The sequence below is a fragment of the Pinus tabuliformis genome, chromosome 1_1 (assembly GCF_031772625.1).
Source record: "Pinus tabuliformis cultivar Carrire ecotype Pingquan chromosome 1_1, CPIR1, whole genome shotgun sequence".
NCBI lineage: Eukaryota > Viridiplantae > Streptophyta > Pinopsida > Pinales > Pinaceae > Pinus > Pinus tabuliformis.
In genome coordinates, this window is record NC_142297.1 from 158,232,088 (window position 1) to 158,247,543 (window position 15,456).

Sequence of the window (15,456 nt, forward strand, 5' to 3'; positions counted from 1 at the left end):
ATCCTCGAAATAAGCAATAGCCTCAGCTTGCTTGTCAACATAGTCAAGGACAACTTGAGGATTAGTTGCAAGGTGTTGGTGGGCATAGATGAGAGCCCAGGCTTCTTCTGGTTCTGCTCTAATCATCAGGGGTTCACTTAGCTCTTTTGCCATCATTTTCTAGATTTCTACTACCCTTTTCTTTTCATGGCTCATCCAAGATGCCATAGCCATTAGCTACAAGTCACCCAACGCAGCATTTGGATCCCACAATTTCATGTCAGTAAGTGCCATGTTATGCAAGTAAAATTCTGCTAGCTTTGCTTTATCCTCAGCTGAACTATGATCACATAAATGCATAAATTGGCCATAATCCTGAAAAGGTATTCTGCCCCTCTGGGCCAGTGTCTTAATTTGAAATTGGAGCCACTAATATTTGAGGTACATTACATATGATTTGGCAGGTTTCCTGCACTGTAATGTCTCCATTGCCCAGCTAGCCATACAGGCTAACTGGGCTTCCTTTTCCTATAACTGCCTCTTCAAAATCAACACTTCATTTTCTGCCTGGGATTCTTTTTCCTGTTGTTGTTTTAGTAATGTATCACTATCTGCATGGGGTTCCTCTTTCTGTTGCTGTCCTTTTAAGATTGACAACTCATTTCCTCCTTGAGGTTCCCTTTCTTGTAGCTTCTTCTTCAACATTTCATTTTGTTCCTCCAATTGAGCTCTTTTGATGCTTTCTGTATGCCTGACCATGATCAATTATTTTCCCATCTCTCTCAACTTGTTTTCCATGTGCCCAATGTATTCTACCCCTTTTGATTTTGTAATCTGCATCCATGTATGGGTCCTAACTATTTCCTTTTCTAGCTTGAAGAAAAGAGGCACTGCAAACTTTTTTAGGATGATCTTCCCACCTTCCAGAAGGTTGTAATAGGAGCCTAAGTTAGGATGAGGTCGAGGCTATGGTATTTCTTTTTCCTTATATTCCTCCTGGGTCTATTCTTTTGCCTTCTTTTCAAGTTTTTAAGAGTCTTTGAGCTTTGCCAATGTCTCCTATAGAGAGGTCCGCACCTCCGGTAGGACTGCTTTAGAGTCCATTAATTTGATCCTTTATTTCCAGGTAGAGGTCTTAGGGCTCCCTCTTTCGTAAGTGATGGAGATTTTGGAGGGAGATTCCTCCTTTGTTACAGCAGGTACATCCTCAATGACGATGAGCTCCTTTGAAGGTGGTTGAGGCTTCCCCATCTTGATTTCGGTGCTCTTTTGGGCTTTGAAGTACATAGATGGTTGTCTTTTTCTTTTCCCTTTTTTCTTGGCTGGAGTACTAAGTGCAGCAAGAATAGTTGCTGCTTCTCTTGCTAGTGTCTCAGGAGACACTTCTTCTTGCTATTTTTCTTCTTCTTCGTCCGTTGTTTTGCTTGTTTATGTTGGTTTTGGCTCTGTTGTCTCTAAATCTATTTTCTCCTCTGCTTATTTAGTTTCTGCCTTTCCTATGGCAGTCTTTTTCTGATCTGTCTTGGGTTTCTTCTTTTCAGTTCTTGTCCTGTTCTTTTTCTCTGCTGTGGTTTTCCCTTTTTCTTCTTTTGATGTTGTTTTCTTCTCTGCTCTAGGTTCATCTGTGATGGTGTCATGCTCCTCCTCTCCTCTCTGTTTTTCTTCTTTTTCTTCTTCCAATTGAAGATTCTGTTCTTCTTCATGGGTTTCCTTCTTAGCTTCCTCTTTTTGTTCCTCATCTTCACTTCTACATGGACTAAGGTCATCAATGAGAGTTTTTATGTCATCTTCTTTAGTCATGTTCCTGAAAATCTCCTAGGCTATATGGATTGTGTAAGTGTGGAGGGCATCCTCCACCAACAATTTAATGAGCCCATGGTGAGCCAGTTGGTCTGGAACCCCGCATTCAATTTGGTGCTACATTCTGTCAAGCATTGGAGGAGAAGATATGGAAGACTGAGTTTTCTAGATGCAGGTAGGTCCATGCCATATCTTAGTTCATGTAACAATCTGAAATGATAACCATAGACTATACCGTATCTTCCTTCATAGGAGATATATTTCATGATCTGATAGCTGACCTCACCCCATGGATAAGGTATACTTGTCCTCTTGATCCCATTATTATTCTCCACGGGATGTTCATCAGGCTGGAAAAAGGTCTTCTTAGCAACTTGACATAGTGGTTTTTCTTCTTTGCTCTAGGGGAGCCCAAGTGGAAGACTTGTAATTCTACTGATGAACTATGGTGTAAGTTCTATGGTTAGACCCCTGAAACTGACTGTAGCATGGGTTTTTGAATAGGGTCTTAAAGATAATAAAAATTCCTCTGTGACTTCCTCATCATACCCACAAAACTTCTCAAAGAAAGGCATCCAATTTCCCTGGTAAAGAGGGCCACCACTTCTAGATGTTCATGCAATTTAGTTGAGTTCAGAGGCTCCTTCCTCATAAAACCCCTGTCATGATGTTCAGTGACTGCTGGACATTCTCAGGTGAGGAGGGAGACAGCAAATTTCAAACTCGGAAATAGAGGAACCGCTGAGGTTTTGTTCTGGAACCAAAGAGAGTTTTTCTTGTTTCTTCTTTTTAACAAAAAACAAATTGTAACTTTCCTGCCCTTTAAACTCTATTCTCAACCTTAATTTATTTCTTGGGTTGTTTGAGGAAATCAATATCTTTTTTTTTTAAACACAGAGAGTAGGATAGTGTTTTTCTTTTTACAAGGTAAGCAGACCACCCAATGCAAATTCATTGTTTTACAGGCTTAATTTCCTATGGTTGCATCATTTCTTTACACAAGAGAATATCATGGAGGAGAAAGAGACCGAACTTCAGTGTAGAGAGTAAAATGGAGAGACTATATATATTTCAAAAAAAACACAGGCAGACTTCTGTTCGCACTTTTCCTTTCTTTTCAACTCAATACTTTGCTTCAAATCCCACCACCTTTTGTAGATATTTAAAATGCAGAGTGGGTTTTACTGAGCCTACCTTTTTTGAGCTTGAATTTGGCATAAAATCCCAAATTTTTCCTCTGCAGAGCTGCTCACTGTCCTTCATGTAGATTGTGTTTCTGCTCCTGTAGAGCCCAATAAGCAGAAGGGTTTTGAAATTGACAGAGAGCGACTATTACGAGGTTCTAAAGGTGGTAGGTAGGTTGTCGCAGCCGAGAAATCATTGATGCAAATGAAAACAAAGGGGAGTGTTCTGCGATGATGAGGTGAGGTGGCAGGAAGGGTACGTTATCCCCATCTAGACCATTGGTCCCTACTCCAGTGCCATTATGATACTTCATGCCACCTGCCCATAATCACTTCCATCATTCCTATTATACGCCACCACCATTACCTGTTTTGAGTTTTTCTTTCCGAGTTGACATAACACACGTGCCGATTGCACCCACTGCATGTTGTTTGAATTGGACGAGGTGTTGTTTGAACTGGACGAGGGGTTCAGTTTGAACTGGATGAGGGTGGCCAGTTATCTGGCCACCGATTTTGTTTAATCATGACCATCTCAATGGTTCATGCAGTTTCTAAATTATACTCATGCAACAGAGGAATGGGTTTCTTCACTTACCTGTTAGTCACTACCAAGTTGTTGCATGCTCAGACTTTGGCACTCTGTTCATGGATTGTTGCTGTTGTTGGAGCTTATGGCTTCTGAACTGGTGGCTTGGCAACCTCATGCTGGTGATCTTTGATTAAGAATAGATCCTTGCACATTGTATACACCTGTGGCTGCACTGACCCTGCCTTTGGAGCTTTTTTTTTAAAGGGATCAGTTGTTACAGGAATCCTGCAGGATTTCCTATAACTGCTTCTCCCTCTAAAATTTATGGCTGATTCTTGAGCGGGGACTAGAGATATAGATGAGGAAGGTTCTGAAGGAAAAGGAAAAGCAGCTGGTATGCACTAGGTAAGAAATAAGTTAAGGATGTTGTTGTTTTATTCTTCATAATTTTTTATTTTAAACAAACAAAAGCAAAAGAATTGTTGTGTTTTCTGTGCAGGGAAGAAAGAAGCGAGTGGAAATGTAGCGGCGCAAGTATGGAATGGAGAGTTGGGGGGATGAATGGTGGCAGGGAGGTTCACAGGTCTTCTAAATAAATTTTTGGCCCTCTGATTCTTTTCTGAACTTGATTTCGAGCTCTTTGTGGTTTCTACAGGTAGAATGCATAGAGCTTCCTCTAGGATGCATAATTTCTAGAACAAGTGAGACCAAGGCCTGGAAAAAGACAATGGTGATGGAGAAGTGATCTATCAGGGGTGTATTCAACCTGGCCATGTCCCTTTTTATTCTATGACCCTCTTGCAATCTGTAATGCATTCAAAAGAAGTTAGTTTTTCTGTTTTTTTTTTTTGCTCTGTTTTTTTCCTTCTTTTTTTTTGAGACAGTTGGGGCACCTCCAGGAGGTTTTCACCCTACCTACCTACCCTGAGCACCTCCAGGAGGTTTTTACCCAGGGATCTTTTATTCTCTTTTTTCCTATTTTTTCTTTTTCTATTTTTTTTTTTGTTTTTTCTCTTTTTTTTTGTGTTTAGGGTGTGGGTGGAGTGGAGGCAGAGACCTGCTCCACTACCAACACTGTTTTACTCAGATTCTCAATGAATTCTTGCTTTGAGAGGGGCTTCCTATAGATCTTCAACCTATGCCCATTGACGAGCATGGGTATGGCTTCTTCATCGATGGTCTGGATCAGAACTAAACCATTGTCATGGCACTTTTCTACTGTGTACCGTCACAACCATATTGTCGTCAGTTTGCCCTTGAAATATTTATATATTGAATCATATAGCAACACCCAATCTCCTTCCTGGAATTGTTTTTCTTTAAGGTGTCTATCATGCCATATTTTCCTTTGAAGTTGGACTACCTCTGAGTGGAGAAGGGTCTGCAATCTCTATTCATCCAATCCATTCAGCTGAAGTAACGTTTCCTTTTGTGCATGACTGAGATCTAGGTCCAACTGAGCTGTCACCCTTAGTGTGTTATATTCAAATTCTATTGACAACAAAGCCTTCTTCCCATAAAATATCTCATAGGGTGTGAACCCTGTGGTACTTTTCGAGGTGGTGTTATAGGCCCAGGTGGCCTCAACCAATCGATCTGCCCAATCTTTTCTGCTGCTGCTCACTACCTTGGTCAAAATCCCTTCCAAAGCTCTGTTAGTGACTTCCACCTGTCCATTTGCTTGAGGATGATAAGGGGTGGAATTTTTGTGCTTAATTTTGTGATGTGCGAGCAGATCTTCAATCATATTGGAGGTAAACTGACTCCCTTGATCTGTGACTAATTCTCTTGGATAGACAAACTTGTAGAAGATATTCTCTCTCAAAAACTCAGCTACTTTTTCTTCTATTGCTACCTTGATCACCTTTGTTTCTGCCCATTTTGTCAGATAATCAGTGCACATAATGATGTAAGATTTCTGTTTTGAAGGAGGGTTGACAAGACCCACAAAGTCCATGCCCCACTTCTCAAATGGCTTGAAAGTCACTTGAGGTTGCAGGGGCATCTCATCCCTTGGAGTAGGTTTCCCCATCCTTTGACATCGGTCACATTGGCTGATATATCTCCTTACATCTTGATGAAGAGTGGGCCAATAGTAACCTGCTTGCAGAATTTTGAAGGCAGTCCTCTTTGCTGCAAAATGGCCCCCATAGGGCCCATCATGACAGGTTAGGAGAATGTCAAAAACTTCCTCCTCCCTGACACATCTCCTCAAAATCTGATTTGGGCCAAGTTTGAAGAGATTGCCCCCAATCCAAGTGAATGGGGCACTTTTCCTCACAATCTTGCTCTTCTCTTTTGAGGACAGGTGTGGCAGGAACTGTGCTGAAACCAAGTAATTTGCTATATCAGCAAACCATGGAGAGAGTACTGAGATAGAAAATAGGTTTTCATCTGGCATTCGATCATCCACCATTCCTTCTTCACCTGCAGGTAGATCTAGTCTAGACAGCAAAATCAGCAACAACATTTTCCTTATCCGGCTTATCAACAATGGTTAAATCAAACTGCTGCAATAAAAGTAACCATCTAATAATACAAGCATTTACATCTGGTTTGTTCATTAAATACCTAATTGCAGCATGATCAGTGTGTACAAATGTTTGATAGTCGGTGATGTAGTTTCTGAACTTATTTAGGGAATGGACTACATCTATTAGCTCCTTTTCGGTTATAATGTAGTTTAGTTCTACCTTGGACAAGTTTTTACTTACAAAATAAATGGCATAAGGCGGCTTCTCATCACTTTTCCCTAAGGCTGCTCCTATCGCTTTGTTCAAGGCATGTGTATGAACATGGAAAGGTAGGGCCCAGTTTGGACCTCTCAAAATTGGGGCAGTCAGTAGTTTACTTTTCAAGGTATCCAGAGTCTCTTGATAGTTGTCGGTCCATATGAACTCAACATCTTTTCCCAAAATATCAAACAATGGAGAGGCTAGCTTACTGAAATCCTTAATGAATATTTTACAATACCCTGCTAAGCCTAGGAAACTCTGAACATCTCTTACCTTTTGAGGAGGTGGGACCCTTTGGATGATGGCAATTTTGTTGGGATCCACCTGTAATCCTTGTTTAGAAATTGTATGACCTAGCACGGTCCCTTCAGTCATCAGGAATTTGCATTTTTCAGGACTGAGGGACAGGTTAATTTCTATACACTTGTCTAAAACTTTTCCTGGGTTAGTTGAAGCTTCCTAAAAGTCAGAACCATAAGGGGTAAAGTCATCCATATAGATTTCCACTGAATCATAAACCAGTTTAGCAAATATACTCAGTACTGCTCTCTAGAAAGTGACGGGAGCATTGCACAACCCAAAAGGAAGGACCCGGTATGCAAAGGTACCCCAAGGATAATTGAAAGTGCTATAAATAAGTTGTATAAATAAAGAGGCCTAGAGCCGCATTAGGATTCAGATTTTTTATGGAAGATAGCTAAACACTTTTGAGTTGAAGAATTGTGACAAAACATTGTTATGTATTTTTTTGATATGTTAATGAAATGAGAATTCCCTTGATCCAGTACTGTGTTGACTCAGAGGGTTGAATCTCTTGGGTTAGGACTCAACCCGACAACAGAGGTTCCTCTTACTGTACTTGTATGATTAGGTTATTTCATAGATTATTTGTTGAATTGATTTTGGCATTATTGCATTACAAGTATTGGTGAATCTAATTAGTTTGCTTCCATTTGTGCATAGCTTTAACAATAGCTTTAAAGAGATAAAGAAATACCAAAAAGGCTGATAACAGGTGGATCTTTCCTCATTCCTCTCTTCAGGGACCATGTTTTGAGGAAAAACCCTCATTTAGTCCAAAAAGACAGAATTCTGGTTTATTATGAAATTTAGGGTTTTTCTGCTAACTAGTTCAACATCTTTTAATTTTCAAAGATAGGTTACAGTTGTGATTTATGATATCTTCATCTTCGTATTATAATTCATGGTGCTTTCACAATAGGCTACAAGAATTTCCATGCATGAACTAGGCAAATAAATGATGAAACTCTTCTTTCCTATGTTGATGTAAACCTTTCATGTTTTGACATGATTTATGGATAAATTCCACAATGATGTGTAGATTGTAGGAGTTTCAATAGTACAAGAAGACCTCATATTAACAGCCTCAACCTATCCATACCAACCCATGATCACCTGATCTGAAAATCATTCGTAAGTGATCTCAGTTAATTAATTAATAAATGAAGGTATTACAAACTCATGTGTTGGTGTGTGTCTATGTTATCTTAGGCAACAAATCGATTAGATTGCAAAATACACAGACACTAGAAAATGGAAAACGGTAAGAGAAACAAAGTAAGAAAATACAAGAACACAATAAATTAACAAGGAGTTCACCCAATCCTCCTGGGCTACGTCTCCGGTCCAGCTTTCAGTGGTGGCCTTTTCTTATTGTGTCTTTAAAGCAGAGTTTTTTACAATGAGGAGCTCAATTTGAGTCTCCTAAAATAGATGATGCTTAGTAGGGTGGTTCTTGGATTCCCCAAGCCACTAGAGTGCACATACTCTTTCCTTACCAAGTCTCGACCTCTCTGGTCTCTAATGGTATGAGTCCAATGTGGTGCTCAATTCCCGACAGATATCCTCACAGGGATTACTTGAACCTCTCAAGCCTGGTGCTGTCTGCTCGATGCTACCTTAACTCTGCAAGTTAGCTTGGCTCTATGTTTTCTGCTTCTTGCTTCACTACCTCTTTTCCCTTGTTTCTGTTCTCCTTCTCTTCTGTTCTGTTCTCTGTCCGTTCATGGCTTAAAGCCAACTTGTCTCATGACTGTTCGCTTCCTCTTCCGCCCCTTCGGATCGCCTACTGCTGTTCGCTTGGAGTTCCCTACCTCTGTGTCATTGCCAACATCTCACAGGGAAGTGGTCACTTGTCCTGTCACGAACTGCGCCAACTCTTCCTCAAACGGTTTAGTATTTTAGTTATGCTATGTAATGATTCATCCACCAACTCATTGGTCAAATTGGACTTCAAACTTTACGTGTTGTAGCTTATTTTCCCTTTAGATTCGGTTTCTCATCGGGCACAATCTCTGCCATCAAATATGGAGACCCCAGATCCTACGATGTTCGCTCTTATCATGTGGTTGACTTGCTTGATCATTAGCTTGCGATGAGAGGTGGTTTTCTCTCTCATTCGCTGGACACACGTTGTGCAATGTATGGAATCGCTTGTTCTCTTTCCAAATCTGCCTACCGCCCAATATGCCTCTAATATTCCACCAGTTTTGGAGAGCTTTCCCTACGGTTTCCCAGCTTCCCATGCGACCGAGCATTTCGGGGCTTATCCTTCTCGAGGGGTTTTGCCCAGCGACCGCACTTCAAAAGCAGCCTCCATTTTCCTATTCGGACTTCCTAATTGCCAGTTTGCGTCCTGTGCGGTCCCCATGGGCCTCAGTCAACATGCTTTGACTGAGGTCCTCATCGTTCCTTACTGGCTAAAAACTACCACTATCCAGAGGTCCTTCCTGATAGATCTTTGTTCACAAGTTTTGAAGTCTGTCATGATTTTGACACAATCATAACAGTTTGAGAATTTTTATGGATCCAATTCAGATCACGACCTTCCCACTGAAAAATATTTTGGACCACCAAAATTTGGTTTTCAGGCATCGACTAAGTGAGGGTATAATTGTCTCACTTGTCCAATCTCTAGCCACTTTGCACTGCTCGGCTTTGAACACTTGAGCCCAACTCTAAGGTACTCAACATCTCCCTTGCGCATCGTCCTCACCTTCCTGTCCAAAACTATGTCTTCCTGCAATTCATTAAGATATTCAGGTAACAAGTCATCAATAGAAGGCAATTGACTCCGCTCTTCAGGATCTTCAATTAGTGAAGGTTCAAACAATCTTAAGCAATCTGCATTTACGACTGAGTAGATGTGCATGTAAGTTGGTAGATCAAGGTGAAAAGCATTCTCAGCAATCTTCTCAAGTATTGTGAAGGGTCCATACCTGATAGGCTTTAGCTTTTTACCTTCACCTTGCATCCTGTCCTTGCTGATATACAGCCAGACTTGGTCACCAACTTGGAAACTATGCTCCATCCAATGTTTGTCATGCCTTGCCTTGTATTTGGCTTGGTTCATTTCCAGTTGTTCCTGTACTGCGTGGTGGATCTCTTGGATCTGTTCAATGAACCTAGTTGCCCTATCCACATCATTGTGTCCCTCAACTGTGGTATCTTTACCAAAGACAAAATCTAAAGGAGACCTTGGCGTGAAACCAAAACAGGTCTCAAAAGGATATCTCTGTGTAGAAGAATGTTTTGCTCTATTGTAAGAATGATGCACATAACATAAATGTTCATCCCAAAGCTTAGGATGCTTGCTGCAATATCCCCTGAGTAACTGGATCACTGTCCTGTTAACTACTTCTGTCTGGCCATCAGTCTATGGATGAAAAGTTGTGCTTTTCTTCAGTTTGGTGTCCATCAGTTCCCATAGACTTGACCAAAAATTCCCCACAAATCGGGTGTCTCGATAAGATACAATGGAAGTGGGTAATCAAAAATGAACCCATACATGTTGAAACAACAGTTTTGCAGTTTTTTTAGCTATAATCTGTTTATTACAAAGTGTCAAAATACACATTTTGTTGAACCTATCCACAACAACATACAGATTATCATAACCTTTCCTGGATTTAGGCAGTCTTCTAACAAAATCCATGGAAACACTTTCCCAAGGGTGAGAAGGAACTGGTAATGGAGTGTACAAGCCTAGTTTTCTATTGCTGGACTTGCTTTTTGCACACATAGTACAACCTCTTACATATCTAGAAGCCGTCTTGTTCATTTTTGGCCTATAAAAAAATCTTTGCAGCTGTGCAACTATTTTACTTACCCCAAAGTGACCCGACATTAGAGAAAAGTGTGCTTCTCTAATTATCTTTAATATTTCAGTTTGTGGAATGCATAACTTCCCACAATGATATAAGAGTCGGTCCTTTACATGATAATCCAACTCTTCTACTCGTTTGCCTTGACTTAAAGTTGCATATACATCTTTAAAGTCTATATCTTGAGCATATTGTTCAATGTAATTCTCATGTAACACATAATTATGCTTAAGTATCGTAGATGCATTTATAATGGGTCTAGATAACATATCTGCAACTTTATTGTGTATGTCTTTTTTATATCTGATGACTAGATGAAACTGTTGTAGAAAACCCATCCATTTATAGTGTCTTGATTGCTGCAACTTAGTTTGGAAGTGTAGATATTAAAGTAGTTGATCTGATCAGTATGTATTACTGTCTCTTTACCCATTAAGTAATGTTTCCACTTTTTCACACTCTGTACTAATGCATACAATTCTTTATCATATGTAGGATAGTTAACTACTGTAGAATTAAATGTCTCATAATGATAACATATGGGTTTAACGTGTTGTGTCAACACATCTCCCATGGCATAGTCACTGGAATCCATTTGGATCTCAAATGGTCTTTTCAGATCAAGCAGTGCTAGTACAGGTGTTGTACTAATCTTTTCTTTCAAGGTGTTGAAGGCTTTTTGTTGTTTGCCTTCCCACTGAAACACCTTGTTCAATCCTTTTAAAGCATATAAGGGAGCTGCAATTGAGGAAAAGTTAGAAATGAACTTCCTCCAATATTGTGCTGCTCCTAAGAAGCTTCTAACTTTTGTAGCAGATTTGGGTTTAGGCCAATTCACAATGACTGCCACCTTAGAGGGATCTATCTTCAATTCACCACCCCCTACTATATGTCCCAAATAATTCAAAGATGTTTTGCCAAATTCACATTTTGAGAGTTTAACATAAAGTTTTTCTCTTTTCAAAACATTTAGTGTCTGCTTAACATGCTTTAAGTGTTCTTCCCATGTTTTGCTAAATATCAGAATGTCATCCAGATACACAATAACAAAATCATCAAGAAAAGGTCTGAGTACATCATTCATTAATCTCATGAAAGTAGCAGGAGCATTAGTTAAGCCAAAAGGCATAACCAGCCACTCATACAATCCTTGCTTTGTTTTGAAAGCAGTCTTCCATGCATCTTGTTCTGCAACTCTGACCTAATGGTATCCACTATGCAAGTCTAGCTTGGAAAAATAAACAACTTCCTTCAATTGATCTAAAAGCTCATCGACGCGAGGAAGGGGATAACGATTTTTTATTGTTATCTTATTCAGTGCTCGGTAACCAATGCACATTCTCCATGAGCCATCTTTCTTTCTCACCAAAACGATTGGTGACCCACATGGTGATGTGCTAGGTCTGATGAACCCTTTCTCGAGAAACTCCTACACCTTATTCTTGATTTTTGCGTTCTCTAAAGCAGACAACCTGTACATTCCAATGTTAGGCAATGGTGCATCTTGCTGCAAAATAATATCATGCACTATTTCCTTTTTGGGTGGTAGATCTTTAGGTTCTTGAAACAAGATATCATACTCTGAAACAACCTTTTCAAATCATCTTGATGTTTAGCATTACAACCCTCAAATACATTGGTTTTATCAGGTTTCTTTTCCTTTACAACCATCAGTAAGAATTGTTTGCATGAACTTATCATTCTTTTCATCTGCCCTGAGTTTATGAGAGTATAATTATTCTTGAGCTTATGAGCTCTTACAAAGTATTCGATTCCATCTTTAACAAGTAGATACTTGTTCTCAGCTCTATAGAAAATAGCGTTTTTATCATACAAGTAAGGACTTCCTAAAAAAATTCTTCATATATCCAAAGGAATTATGTCTAACTCAACCTCATCTACAAATGCTGACCCAAAAGAAAACTTGAGTTTGCATTGTCTAGTCACTTGTAGTTGTGATTTATCATTTAACCATCCTAATGGGTATGGTTTCTTGTGAGGTGGAGTCACTAATCCCAACTTCTTTACAATTGTTTCAAAAATTAAATCTACTTGTGAGCCACTATCAAACAAAGTGTCAATCTTTTGATGTTTGGAAATAACTCGAATATGGAAAATCTCATGTCTTTTTCTCTCATTTTCTTCATCAATAGTAGATTGTACAGAATTACTAGTAGCTGCTTCAGAATTCTTACCTCTTATACCTGTCGCTGCAATAGTTGTCTCATCTCCCAAGTTTGACCCCAAATCTTTCTGAATAGCTGTAAAACTCTTCTTCTTCTTGCCCTCGAACTTCTTAGGTCTCAGCTCTGGATGCAGAATCCAACAGTGCTCATCATCATGCCCATCCTTTTTACATTGAGTGCATGAAGCCTTGCTTTTCTGTGTAGTGTTAGCCTTCCTTGCTTCCCATTTTTTCTTTCTTTTCTCCTTATTCTTGCTTGCAGTGGGTTGGGATGATCCCCCACCTTTTGGACTTCCATTCTTTCCTCTAGCTTCTAGATGAGTAGCTTGTACAGATACCTCATCTATACTAGTGGGATTAAACATGAGGATAGTGTGCCTCATGTAGCTGTGTAGACCACCAATGTACCTCAACAGAGCCTCAGGTGAGTCTAATGATATTCCTAGAATCAATGCTCTCTTTCTAAATTCTTGAGTGTATCCCTGTACACTTTGCCCTTTCAACTGTCGAAGAGTTTGCCATATCATCATGGCGTGCTGCATGTAGGCTAATGGATATAACTTCTTTTTTATTGAAGAAACAAATTCACTCCAGACAGAAATAGTCTTACCATGTCTCTTCAAGTCAGCTTGGGTCCTGCCTTTCCGCCAAACCAAGGCAGTGCCTCGAAGGCATAGGCTTGCCAGCTAAATCTTGCTCTTGTTTGAATCGATATTCTACACTCTGCAATAAACATCAATTTGTCTAATCCAATTGTCCAGCTTTTCTACATTCAACTCTCCATCATATATAGGTAAATCAAATTTGACATCTAGTTTAATCAAAGATGCCTTTTTTTATGTTCAGGGATATTAGGAGGTGTGAGAAAGCTTTCTTCTTTCCCCTTTCCTTTTGAGTGGTCATGGAAGTGAGACTCATCTTCTCCTCTGTCTTGTTTGGAGCCTAATGAATCTTCATCCTTGTTTTTTCTAAAGTCCCTATACATTTCCTCTACCATGGACTTTATGGCTAGGAAACTATCTATGAATTGAGGGTCTGGCCCCATAGAACATTCCTTTGACATTGTCTTCCAAGGATAGACTCTCTGAATTTCAGGATTAGTTTCGACCAACTCTCCTTCTCCTAATTTGAGCTTTGATCTAGTTAGCATTCAACAGTTAAATCCAACACAAGCTTGACTAACCTTAATAGCCTAGAGCTCTTATACCACTTGATCTAAAAATCACTCATAAATGATCTCAGTTAATTAATTAATAAATGAAGGTATTACAAACTCATGTGTTGGTGTGTGTCTATGTTATCTTAGGCAACAGATCGATCAAATTGCAAAATACACAGACACTGGAAAATGGAAAACAGTAAGAGAAACACAGTAAGCAAATACAAGAACACAACAAATTAACAAGGAGTTCACCCAATCCTCCTGGGCTACGTCTCCAGTCCAGCTTTCAGTGGTGGACTTTTCTTATTATGCCTTTAAAGCAGAGTTTTTTACAATGAGGAGCTCAATTTGAGTCTCCTGAAACAGATGACGCTTAGTACGGTGGTTCTTGGATTCCCCAAGCCACTAGAGTGCACAAACTCTTTCCTTACCAAGTCTCGACCTCTCTAGTCTCTAATGGGATGAGTCCAATGTGGTGCTCAATTCCTGACAGATATCCTCACAGGGATTGCTTGAACCTCTCAAGCATGGTTCTGTCTGCTCGATGCTACCTTAACTCTGCAGGTCAGCTCGGCCCTCTATTTTCTACTTCTTGCTTCACTCCCTCTTTTCACTTGTTTCTGTTCTCCTTATCTTTTGTTTTGTTCTCTATTTGTTCATGGCTTAAAGCCAACTTGTCTCATAACTATTCGCTTCCTCTTCTGCCCCTTCAGATTGCCTACTACTATTCTCTTGGAGCTCCTTGCCTCTGTGTGATTGTCAACGTCTCACAGGGAAGTGGCCACTTGTCCTCTCACGAACTGTGCCAGCTCTTCCTTAAACGGTTCTGTATTTCAGTTACACTTTGCAAAGATTCATTCGCCAACTCATTGGTCAAATCGAACTTCAAACTTTAAGTGTTGTAGCTTATTTTCCCTTCAAATCTAATTTCTCATCGGGTGCAATCTCCACTATCAGATCTGGAGCCCCCAGATCTTATGGTGTTCGCTCTTATCGCGCGGTGGACTTGCTCAACCATTAGCCCGTGATGAGAGGCGGCTTTCTCTCTCATCCGTTGCACACGCATCGTGCAATTTATGAAATTGCTCGTTCTCCTGCCAAATCTGCTTACCACCCAATATGCCTCCGATATTCCGCCAGTTTCGGAGCGCGCGACCCGCCTTTTGCTTTAGTGCTTTCCCTACGGTTTCCTGGCTTCCCATGTGACTGAGTGTTTTGGGGCTTCTCCTTCTCGAGGGGTTTTTCCTAGCGATGCACAATTAGTGCTAAATCAGAAACAGCCTCCATTTTCCAACCCGGACTTCCTAACTTCCAGTTTGCATCCTGCGCAGTTTCCATGGGCCTCAGTCAATGTGCTTTGACCGAGGTCCTTGTCATTCCTTGCTGGCTACAAACTGCCATTGTTGAGATGTCCTTCCTAATAGCTCTTTGTTCACAAGTTTTGAAACTTGTCATGATTTTGATACAGGCATAGCACTTTGTGAATTTTTATGGATCTAATTCAGATCATCACCAAAGGCCACTAAGTTCATAATCTGAGTTATCATTTCACAAGGACAACTTACCATGGTTTTTGAGCAAATCCAACCATCATACAACTTTGGTTTGAGCTTTGAGGGAGTCTTAACCACTTCCTTGTTGTATTCCTTCCATCACTCACCTTCCTTAAGCCCCATACCACTGTTCAAATCACTCCTTATTCTTTCGGCCTATTCCTGTAGGAAAACAGGGGATCCTATAGGTGAATTAGGACAT